The following is a 12,184-nucleotide window of genomic DNA, read 5'->3' on the forward strand; positions in this document are numbered from 1 at the left end:
ACAAGGCCTTAAAGTTTAAGGGTTTTAGTTCATTTTACCAAAAAAAAAAATAATAATAAATAAATAAGGGAAATGCTAACAGATGCCATTAGGGTATTGGTTAATAATCTATTTAAAGAAAATTTTTATGAGAAAAGAAAAAAAAAAAAAAAAGCAATTAATGTTTTGATAGTTTTTTTCCTTTCCCATAAAAGTGATGTTAAAACTTTCTTAAAATGGATTGTTAACTATACGGCACTGGGCATCTAGGGCCATTTGGGCCTTAGTCCCAAGCTCTATAGTATGACCCACGGTTCTTGACACCCTTATCGGAAACTAGGCGTAGGCCCACTAGGGTCATGGGCGCAGATCCTATGACATCATGTTTGGCCCAGAACCCGTTAGGCTAGTCGTTGAAATATATGCTCATTAATTCATGGTCGAGAAGTTGTCCGGCGCATCCCATCTCCAACGAGTGTGACTTCTCGGGGAGGCCATATCCTGGATGCCTGGCGACTCCTTGAGAAATATCGCCGCCAAACATCACCCCCCCCCCCTTTGAGTGGGAACCAATTCCAATACCACCCTCACTACACCTTACTCCCAACTAAACATCCATTTAACGATAACAATATTAGACCTCCTTTCCCATTAGCCATAAGAGTAATCATGATTTTTCCACTAATTTTGGGCTATAAATATGTGAGGCTAAGGAAAGGAAAGGGGTTGTAGAAAGTCTGGGAAGAAAGTTTAGAATCAAGAATTACAATCATAAAGAGTGAGAGGAAAGTGATACAAAGGTTGGAAAGATATTGCTGGGTCTCTAGGTTAGAATTACCCAAAGTAGGAAATCCAAAGCTCACATTATAAGTATATTGTGAGCCCAAGAGCGAGATAGACCTTTTAAGCTCATTTGGGGTGCGCATAATTGGCACCATTTGTGGGAATCTCCTACAAAGCCGTGGTTCAGTCGAGACTCACACCCAGAAGATGTCTGAGAGACAGTTAGAAGGTTCTGCTGAAAGTGGTTCAGTGGGATTATCTCGGGGATCCACATGGCGGGAGCGAAGGCAAAAAAGGTGTGAAGATAAGAAGAGTGAACATAAGGAAGAACAATCTGGCCTTGGAGAGGGGTCGTAGCAAACGAACTGGGCAGTATTTGATGCTTCGGGGCACAGGCAATTGGAAGAGAGAGATGAGGAGCTTAAATGGTTACATAGACTGGTAAGAGATTTGGAGTTGAAGGCAAGGGGCAGACACCGAAGAAGGGACCGAGATAACCAAGTGGGGGGGTTTATGAGTGAAGGAGATCGCTATGGTTATGGGTCCAATCGGTCCGGTTCCCATCGACACCAAGACCATTCACACTCACGGGAGTCCCTTAGATGTCGGGACCGTTTGCATTCATGAAAGTCCCATCGACATTGGGAATGTTCACGTTCACAAGAGTATGAAGGTCGGTTCAGATTCCCTAGAGGAGTAATGGCCTCGTAATGCAGCCATGGATGCTATGAGCCGTGCCTAAGAAAAGCTGCTCGATCGCCATTCTTAGATGACATTGAATAGGCCCTAACGTCGAATAGATTCACCCGACTACCATTTAATTCCTATGATGGGAAAACGGACCCGGTGGAGCACATCAGCCATTATATCCAAATGATGTCTCTGCACACTCATAATGATGCGCTGATGTGTAAGGTATTTCCCTCAAGCCTTGGGCCCACAGCATTAAGATGGTTTAATGGGTTACGGAAAGATTCCATTCACAGTTTTACTGAGTTGATCCAAGAATTCGATGTTCGGTTTGTAACCTGCAGCCGGGTACCGCAACCGATTAACGCGTTGCTTTCTATGAAAATGAGGATTGGGGAAACCCTTCGCAATTATGCCAGTCGGTATTGGGAGCTTTATAATAAGATAGGTGGAGGCAACGAAAAGATTGTGGTGAGCACCTTTAGGATGGGGCTCCCCGAGGACTCCCGATTATGGGAATCATTGATGAAGAAGCCTCCTAAAGGTATGAGGCAGCTAATGAGGTGCATTGAAGAGTACAAACTTCTTGAAGATGATTGGCTACAGAGTAAGGATAAGGCCCTGCTAGTGAATCGCCCTCCACAACCCAGATTTCAACCCCAGCCCTAAAAGGATCTAAGAATACAAGAGCCGGAAATACAAATGGGAGAGGTGATTATGACGTTCAAAGAGCCGGTGCACAAGATCGTAGACCGAATTAAGAACGAGCCTTATTTTAGATGGCCAAACAAGATGGGGGGTGACCCGTCTCGAAGGAACCAAAGCTTGTATTGTACGTATCACAAGGATAAGGATCATACTAGCGAGCAATGTCGGATGTTGAAAGATCATCTAGGGCAGCTAGTGAAGACAGGATATCTGAAGGAGCTTATGGTGGATTCCGGAAATTGGGGTACCGATCAAGATGCTCAACAAAAGGGAAATCCTCTCCCACCACCATTGGGAGTGATTGAAGTCATCCACGCTATCCTGAGGGGTCTGATTATAGCTAGAAGAGGAGTACTGACCGTAGTATCCATGGGAAACTACGCAGGAGAGTAATCACCCGAGAAAAAGGTAAAGATTGGATGGGAGCCCATCGCTTTTGGTGATGATGATTTAAAGGGAACGATCTAGCCACATGACGACGCGTTGGTAGTCACGACCTAGATAAGTGGTTTCTTGGTCAAAAGAGTGATGGTAGACCAAGGGAGTGGGGCTGATGTGATGTATCTGGACCTATTCAAAGGGCTCGAGTTAAAAAACCAGGACCTATCAAAGTATGATACACCGTTGGTCTGGTTTGATGGCAGGGTGGTCACTCTTGAGGGACAAATTTCCCTTCCTGTAAATATGGAAGGTAAGGAGGTGATGGTAGCATTCATAGTCGCCAATTCGTTTTCTCTATACACGGTGATTCTGGGGCGGCCTTGGATCCACGCAATGGGGGTTGTTCCGTCCACCTTGCATGTAAAGGTCAAATTTCCCACCGAGCAAGGCGTAACCATGTTAAGGGGGAGCCAGTAAGTGGCCAGGCAATGCCTGGTGGCTGCAGTTAATAGGAAGAATGAGCAGGCCGAGCAAAAGGAAAATGTCGTGTAAGCCCCTTCATAGCAATTACAGAATCCCCGGGAGGGAGTGAGGGCTAGTTATGCCGAACAATTAATTAGATTAAAGATACTACCAGATGTTGACCAGTATTTTTAGGTAAGGGCAAGTACAACGGATGAGGATAAGGTAGAAACGTTGCTATTTCTGATGCGGAACATAGACGTCTTTGCATGAAGCCCATATGAGGTGCCCGGGGTTGATCTCGAGTTCATCGTTCACAAGACCCGTCATTTCCTCCAAAGAAGCAAAGACTGAGAAGGTCGGCTAAGGAACAGGTCGAGGTAGTAAATCAGGAAGTCAGGAAGTTAAAAGAGGCCAGGGCGATAAAGGAAATCTTCTTCCTAGATTGGTTGGCAAATACCGTGGTGGTTAGAAAGAAGAATGACAAATGGAAAGTCTATGTAGATTTCATGGAGTTGAATCGAGTATGCCCAAAGGACCCATTTCCTATGCCAAAGATAGATCAATTGGTGGATGTTACCTATGGGCACCCGAGGATGAGTTTTTTGGATACCTTTCAGGGCTACCATTAGATCGCCTTAGTTGTCGAGGATCAGGAGAAGATGGCATTCATCTCTCTGGACACAAACTACCACTACACCATGATGCCCTTCGAGCTGAAGAATGTCGAGGCAACATATCAGCAAGTGATGACTAAAATGTTTCGAGACAAGATTGGGCGTACGATTAAGGTGTATATCGATGACATGGTGGTAAAAAGTAAGCAGGAGGCACAGCACATAGAGGATCTTTGGGGTGTATTCGAAGTGCTTCGGTAACATAAGCTACGCCTAAACGCGGACAAATGTGCCTTTGGAGTAAGAGCTGGCAAGTTCCTTGGTTATCTAATCACCAATCGCCAGATAGATGTTAACCTCGATCAGATCAACGCCGTGCAGCGCCTTAAGCCCCCAAGCAATCCGAAGGAGGTACAGATCTTGATCGGAATGTTAGCTGCCCTTAATCAGTTCATTTCTAAGTTTGCTGATCGTTGCCATCCATTCTACCAACTTCTAAAGAAATGGAAGGGATTTCAATGGACCAGGGGATGCAGTAGCCCGTGTACAGATCTTGATCGGAATGTTGTGAGTGTCGTGCTTTTAAGGGACCAGGGGATGCAGCAGCCCGTGTACTACATTAGCAAAACTATGGTCGATGCCGAGACCAGATACTTACCTCTGGAGAAGTTGGTGTTAGCATTAGTAAATGCTACTAGGAAGTTGCCTCACTATTTTCAAGCTCATACTGTCTATGTCCTAACCGAGTACCCTTTGTAGTCGCTATTGAAGAGATCTGATTTCACGGGCAGGATAGCCAAGTGGGGGATCCGGTTGGGGTCATTTGATATAAGGTACAGGCCAAGGAGTTCGATGAAGGGCCAAATTCTTGCTAACTTTGTTGTAGATTTTTCTCCGAAGAATGAAGGGGAAATGATTTGTCATGTAGAGTGTCACCCGTGGAAGGTATTTATGGATGGTGCGTCGAGCGCTATGGGGGCTAGTGCCGAGATTGTCATCATCACCCCGGAAGGAGTACGATTGGAGCATTATTTTAGGTTAGGGTTCAGGGCCTCTAACAACAAAGCTAAGTACGAGGCCTTGCTCGTTTGGTTGAGAACTGTTTTAGGTATGGGTGCCCGAGATATAGAGATTTATTCAGATTCTCAGCTGGTTGTCAGCCAAGTGCAAGGCAGTTTTGAAACCAGGGATTCTCAAATGAAACAATACTTATAGGTGGTGATGCAAGTCATGAGTAAGTTTCATATGGCAAAGGTAGCTTAGGTTCCCCAAGGACAGAATAGACATGCCGACTCTCTAGCCATGTTGGCATCATCAATGACGGAGGACATGCCCCGGTTAATCAAGGTAAAACTCATCGAGGAGCGAAGTATTGATATAGCGATTGGTGTTGGTGTTGCAGTGATTTCGTCAACCGAACTATGTTGGATGGACCCAATCATTGACTTCTTAGCCGAGGATCAGGTCCCGAATGATGAGAAGGAAGCTAATAGGGTTCGCCAAGTAGTTGCTCGGTACTGGTTGTCAGCAGATCATAAGCTCTACCGGAGGTCTTTTGTGGGTCCGTACCTTTTATGCCTATACCTTGAGAAAGTTAATGAACTCTTGGCCGAGCTATATGATGGGTTTTGTGGTAGTCACGTAGGGGGCATTCTTTGGCACATCGAGCAATGACTCAAGGGTTCTGGTGGCTTCAAATGTAGAAAGATGCGGCCAAGTATGTGCGGAAATGTGAACAATGCCAGAAGCGTGCCCCCCTGATCCACCAACCGGCTTGCCATCTAAACTCAGTCAACAGTGCTTGGCCTTTTGCACAGTGGGGGCTGGATATTCTTGGCCCATTTCCTAGGGCCACGGGCAACAAGAGGTTTGTGTTAGTAGTTGTCGACTACTTCACCAAATGGGCGGAGGCATTAAAAATTTCGTGTGGAATAACATAATCACGAGATTTGGGGTGTTGGAATCTCTAATATCTGATAACGAATTGCAGTTTGACAGCAAGGCCTTTTGCGAGTTTTATAGTGATCTTGGCATCAAGAACAAGTACTCCTCCCTGGCGTATCCTCAAAGCAATGGACAAGCTAAAGCCACTAACAAGGTGATTGTAAATGGATTGAAGAAAAGGTTGGATGGTGCAAAGGGCAGGTGGGCCGAGGAGTTTCCCAGCGTTCTGTGGGCATACCCAACGACTCCTAGCAGATCAACAGGAGAAACCCTGTTTTTCTTCACATACGGGGCAAAAGTCGTGATACTGGCCGAAGTGAGCCTATGTAGTGCACAGGTCGAAGAATTTACTCTGACCCAGAATGATGGGTTGATGGTGGAGCGTTTGGATTTGTTAGAAGAATACCAAGAAGTGATGACCATTCAGATAGCTGAGTATCAACAGAAACTTGCCCGACGCTACAACTGGTGTGTACAAATAAGGAAATTCAGTGCTAGAGACCTAGTGCTATGGAAAGTAGTAGGGAACATGCAAGATACAAATGTTGGGAAGCTGGCCCCTACCTAGGAAGGGCCTTACAGGGTTACTGCTATCGTGGGAGCGGGAGCTCATTACTTTGAGGATCTAGATGAAAGACCACTTCCTCGGCCATGGAATGTCCACAACTTGAAGAAGTTCTACCACTGATCAGTTAAACACGGGGGTGTAAATTGAATGAAACATTGTATATATGCTTTACAAAGTAATAATAAGATGATGTTTATTCCTACAGGTGCATTTAAATTCCATTATTGATCTATTAACACCAGCCAACGGATAAGGAAAAAGTTAAGGAAACTGAGGAAAAATGTTTTACGCTAAGGATAGAAACATGTCCCTAGTTCGATTCCTATCACCAAGCAGGTGGAAAACCTTAATAAAAAATTCCCAATGGCAGAAACCTGTCCCTGGTTCGATTCTCATCGCCAGATAGGTGGAGACCTTAATAAAAAATTTCTAAGGACAGAAACCTATCCCCAGTTCAATTCCTATCACCGGGCTGGTGGAAACCTTAATAAAAAATTTCTAAGGACAGGAACCTGTCCCCGGTTTGATTCCTATCATCGGGTAGGTGGAAACCTTATCAAAAATTTCTAAGGACAGAAACCTGTCCCCAGTTCGATTCTTATCACCAAACAGGTGGAAACCTTAATCAAAATTTTCTAAAGACAGAAACCTGTCCCCGAACAGGCAAAAACCTTAATCTAAATTCTCTAAAGACTTGTTCCCAGCTCGGTCCTCATCACTGGATAGGTGAGGGCCTCGTGCTAAGTATCCTTAACGGTGTTCTAGCAAAACTTCTCAGAGTAAAAGGCTTCATGTCCAAGAATTATTTTGGGCCCATCTTGGACCACTACAGTGGTACAAGGGTACCTTCCCCTAGATCACCCGATTAAAAGATGAAAATAATCACCTGGATGTACTAAAACAAAGCCTAACGACCTTAAGACAACCATACACGGTACTCGGTATCCAAAGCCAAGAAACAAAGCTGTTAATGCAAACAGAAGTACATAAAATAAAACCATTGTTCGGTCACCACAGCCCAGTGGCCATAGGAAAACAAGCCCGAAAATAAATGGAATTGAAATTAAAGCCATTGTTCGGTCACCACAACCCGATGACCCTAGGCAAACCATAAAAAGAGAAAATAAAGTAAAAGCAAACATAGATAAAACAACTAGTTAAATGCGAATGTTAAACAGCTGGATCGGCAAGTGAAGGTTGGGCTGCTTCACCGGTTGGCTGACTGCGAATGTCCTTAGTCCATAGCTGCTGGGATTGTTCATTATCTACCACATATTCTGGAAACCTCAGGGTTAGCGTGGGCATTAATCACTTGGACCAGCTCCTTCATGTTGGTGGATTCTTCCTCGTCCGTAACATTGACCTGACTTTGGGAGGGGGGCGGAGGGGCCAGGTAGAGGATTTGGCCTGGGTCTCTCAAAGGGGAGTCCTCAGCCACTCCCATCACCTGAAGGGCCGCCAACCATCCCTCCTCGAGCCTATGGAGTTGCGCCTAGTGGACAATAGGCTCTGCAAACTTCTTGGCGTCTGTGAAGCCCTCGTCATACCATTTGTTTTCACAAGTTTCAAGGGCCGCTTTGAGGTCAGCTATCTGATCGGCCTTGGCCAAGTTAAGATTGTTCGCCTTTGCTAATTTAAGCTCAACGCCCTTCAGTTGACCCTCCACCTCAACTATTTTCTTCTCTGCTAGTAACCGGGCTTTCTCCGAGGATTGAGCTTTCTTCTTCATAGCCTCGACAGCCTTGCCTTTTTCCTTTGTGTTGGCATTGGCAACATCCTTCAACTCTTTTTCCCGATCAGCATCCTCGGTGAGCTCTTTCAGTCTCTCACCAAGGATGTAAGTCATCTATGCAGACTGGTAACACAAAAACAAGTGTGAGGATAGAAGAATGATTCATGTATTTAAATAAACGAAAGAGGAAGGAAAGAGAAATCACCGCCATAGTGTGCCACTGCAATCACCGTACCAACGAATCTTCGTCCCCCTCAGAGAAAAAGCGAACATCATTGGGCAACAGTAGGCTGTGCACTAGGCTCTGGGCCACCCTTCCCCCCTCACCCTTATCCCATACTATTGCGCTGGCCGTAGTTGGTAAAGGCCCTAGACCAAACTTAAAGGTAGGCTGCCAAGGGACTACGGGCTAGAAGGAGGACTCTACATTCGCACCAACTTAAGCAGTAGACTGAGATTCGGCCATCGGCTCCCAGATCATGATCTTGCTGGACGGCTGGGTTGGGGTTTTGGAGGGGGCATCGCTAGGAACCTTTGGCGGTTGATCGTCAAGACGCTGCTTCTTTTTCCTACGACTGGAAGAGGGGGGAGGAAGAGCTCTGCCCCTGCCCTGGGCTATTGAGACTCGGCGGGAGGATGAGTGCTCAGCAAGAATCGACCGATCGTCATTTTTCGCCTCGTCACCATCTCAGCATCTAGTTCGACCTTAGTTGTTTCTTGCTTGGTTGGCGGGACGAGATCTACTAGTTCTTCAACAGGAACGTGTGCTTGGCGGCTTTGAGACGCGCTCGGTAGATTCATATTTGATCGGGGCAAGATCGTCTGCAGTTGTATAGCGTGGACCAATGTCCCAGGCTTTGTCGGAGGCCAATTTGGGGGGGGGGGTGGGGAGGAAGTTCACGTGCCACACATCTATGTAGGACAGCAAAGGGTTGTCTAGTAATAGGTCTTGACTGAAAGGTTGCCAAGTCCTGTATACGAGGTCGCAGCCGAGTATGAGATGCGATGCCCGGAGCTGCCCGTCGGTGTGAATGAATATCTCGGACCTGAGGACAAAATTCAAGTCCCTTACATGCACCACTCTAAGGTCCAGAACGAATTCTTTGCCGTCTGTAACAAAAGAACACAGTAAATTAGTGCCCAAATGGGTAAAACAAACGTAAGTAAACAAAAAGGAAAAAGAGATAGATAGGTAGGCAATACAAACCAACTTCGCGCGGCGAGAGTGAGCAGGGGAGCTCATCGGCAAACCAATTGCTGCTCACCCGAACAAACTCCTCGGCTGAGTTTTCATTAGAATCGGGCAGGCATGAAATTAATCGTACCCGATAATTCCTAACTTTGAAATAATACTTGGTGTTTTTATTTCCACACAAGTTGTACATGAAATTTATATCGTGGTGGTTTAACTGCAAACTGTATATTTGATTCAACCTATCAACACAACTAACTACCCAGTAAAAATTGGGAGGAAGCTGCTCTGGACTCAAACTGTAAAACCTAAGGGTATTAAGTAAGAGTGGAATCATTGGAAACCTAACCCCACCCTCCAAAATTGCCATCAAGGGGAAGAAAGCAGTACTCGAGATGGAGCATCTGTAAAGAGCGATCTCGCTCTCATGGCAGTATGCCACATTCACATCCTTAGGGATGTTGAATGTCTGCCTAAAAGTGGCTAAGGATGCCCCAGCATTTAAAAGGTGAGCAAAACTCATCCTAAACTCTAGAATTGAAGGAAGAGACTAAAACAAAAGAGAAAGGTAGAGAAACTTACTTTGGGCTCTAGAAAAGAAAGGTACTCTGGGCTAGAGGGTGAACGCACAGAGAGGTATGCATGGCAAAGAGGAAATTTAGTGAGCGAAGAATGCAAAAGTCGAAGAGTGATTTAGAATGAACTATTTATAGGGTCAAAAAGGATAGAATAAATACCACTTAATAAATGAAGAGTGGGTAACTCTACGAATCCCATCACAACCGCCACATGTGCGCCGTCTTGGTTTGTGAACCATCAGGTAATAATGATAGCTAAGCCAATCGTTAGATACAACGCGTCTTTTGAGGGTGCATTAATTAACCTTTCAACCATCTAGTGCCTACTGGTTGAACTTCCCGAATTGCTACTGTCTCTTGGACTCCTTGATTCGCCCTCGAGCGCCGAGCACGAATCAAGGAGGGGCTAATGTATGGCACCGGGCATCCAGGGCCATTTGGGCCTTAGACCCAGGCTCTAGTTGTTAAAATATATGCTCATTAATTCGTGGCCAAGAAGTTGTCCGGCGTGTCCCATCTTCGACGAGTGTGATTGCTTAGGAAGGCCATATCCCGAATGCCCGACGACTCCTTAAGAAATACCATCGTTGAACATCACCCCCCCCCCCCCCCCCCCGGCCATGCTTTGAGTGGGAACCAGTTCCAATGCCACCCTCACCACACCCCACTCCCAACTAAACATCCACTTAGCGATAACAATATTGGACCTCCTTTCCCACTAGCCATAAGAGTAATCACGATTTTTCCATTAATTTTGGGCTATAAATATGTAAGTCTAAGGAAAGGAAAGGGGTTGTTGAAGGTCTGGGAAGAAAGTTTAGAACCAAGAATAATAGTCATAAAGAGTGAGAGGAAAATGATACAAAGGTTGGAAAGATATTGCTGGGTCTCTAGGTTAGAATCACCGAAAGTAGGAAATCCAAAACCCACATTATTATAAGTATATTGTGAGCCCAAGAGCGAGACAGACCTTTTAAGCTTGTTTGGGGTGTGCACATTAACCATTGCCCTAAGGGCACTCTTTAGCATGACCCTTTTATATAAAAATAATAATCTATGGTTAATTCCAAGAAATTCTAGAATTTCTAAATTTTCTATTCGGACATAGTGTTGATTTCAAACAAGCTTTCTAAAACCCATGTTCCCCAATTGGCATTAGTCGAGACTCTTGCCAATGAACCCTTCCCATTATCAAGATCGGATGTGCCAATTTGGGCCTTTTTGCCTGTAGGGGTTGAGTATTTGGGTGATATGATTGAGTTAACCGAAGCTTCCTATTTTCAAGAACAAAGTACATTTTTTGTAGTTGGGTTTTCACAAATATAGGTTATGAGTGGTGTGTTGATAATGCTATTAGTGAGTTTTAATTTTGATTTGGAAGTTTTTATGTTAGGTTGATTTGGAAGTTTTTAACCAAACAAATCTAGGCTTTTGTTTGGTTGCTCAGAAGTGATCAATTTTTTGGTTGGCTTTCTATTTGAATGAGTATTTTGTTGAATTTGTATAAATATTGTATTGATTTAAATTTTTGGAAATCTAAATGTTCTTTCTAATGGTTGGCCTTTTATTTTATTAATTTTAAAATATTTTTTTAGTTTTAGAATTTTAAAAATACCAAAATGATGTTCTAGGAAATTTATCGGTAACCCTTCTAATAGAAGTTACAAAATAACCGAATTGAATAAATTAAATAAATTTAAAAGTTAGAGAACTTAATTGAATGAAATTGAAATTACAAAACTAAATTGATTTTTAGAAAAAATTAGAAGATGCAATTTATAATTTAGAGTCTCTTTTTTTTTTTTTTTTTTGTCAATTTTTCTGAAAAATATTTGAGAATTGATTGTCCTTCATCAATTTTAAAAATACCAAAATAACCGATTTTATTTTATTTTTTTATTATTATGTTTTTACTATTGGTCCTTTGGATTTTATATTTGGTCTTATTGGCTAATTCCATATTAGTATTTTATTTAATTTTTTTTATAGGTTAGCTAATTTCTTTGAGTCAATGTAATTTTCATAATTTAATAATTGGCCTTTAGCCCTAGTCAATTAGATTTAGGTTTAATCTTATTGGCCTATATTGGTGTGTTATTCTACTTCAATGGGCACAAGCTTATGATGAATAAAATTTCTATTGAAATCTTAGCTTCATGTTGTATCTAAGCGACAGTAGGGGAGCGCAATAAAGAAATAAAGTCAATAGGTCTCTTGTGGTGCATATGGAGATGATCGTGACATCCGTGAAACGATTCAGCAGAGTCCTCGCTCCTAAATTTATTCTTATCAAAACAAAAGGAAGTGTAACTAGTTCGAGGTCCCTTAGAAGCCATGATCATAAAAGAAATAAGAAACAAATGCAAAGTGGATCAACACACGTTACACAATAAAATGTCACTCACACATTTTGTTGAAAACATGGAGTGCAATATGAAAACAACCATGGATAAAGTGAAAGATTGCCCATAAATATGTCCAAAAAGAAGTTTAAAACCAAAGGGGAACAACCCCATTATGTACAAACATTTGACAAAAGGAAATTAAAAA

Source organism: Quercus lobata, chromosome 8 (assembly GCF_001633185.2).
Source record: "Quercus lobata isolate SW786 chromosome 8, ValleyOak3.0 Primary Assembly, whole genome shotgun sequence".
Taxonomy (NCBI): Eukaryota; Viridiplantae; Streptophyta; class Magnoliopsida; order Fagales; family Fagaceae; genus Quercus; species Quercus lobata.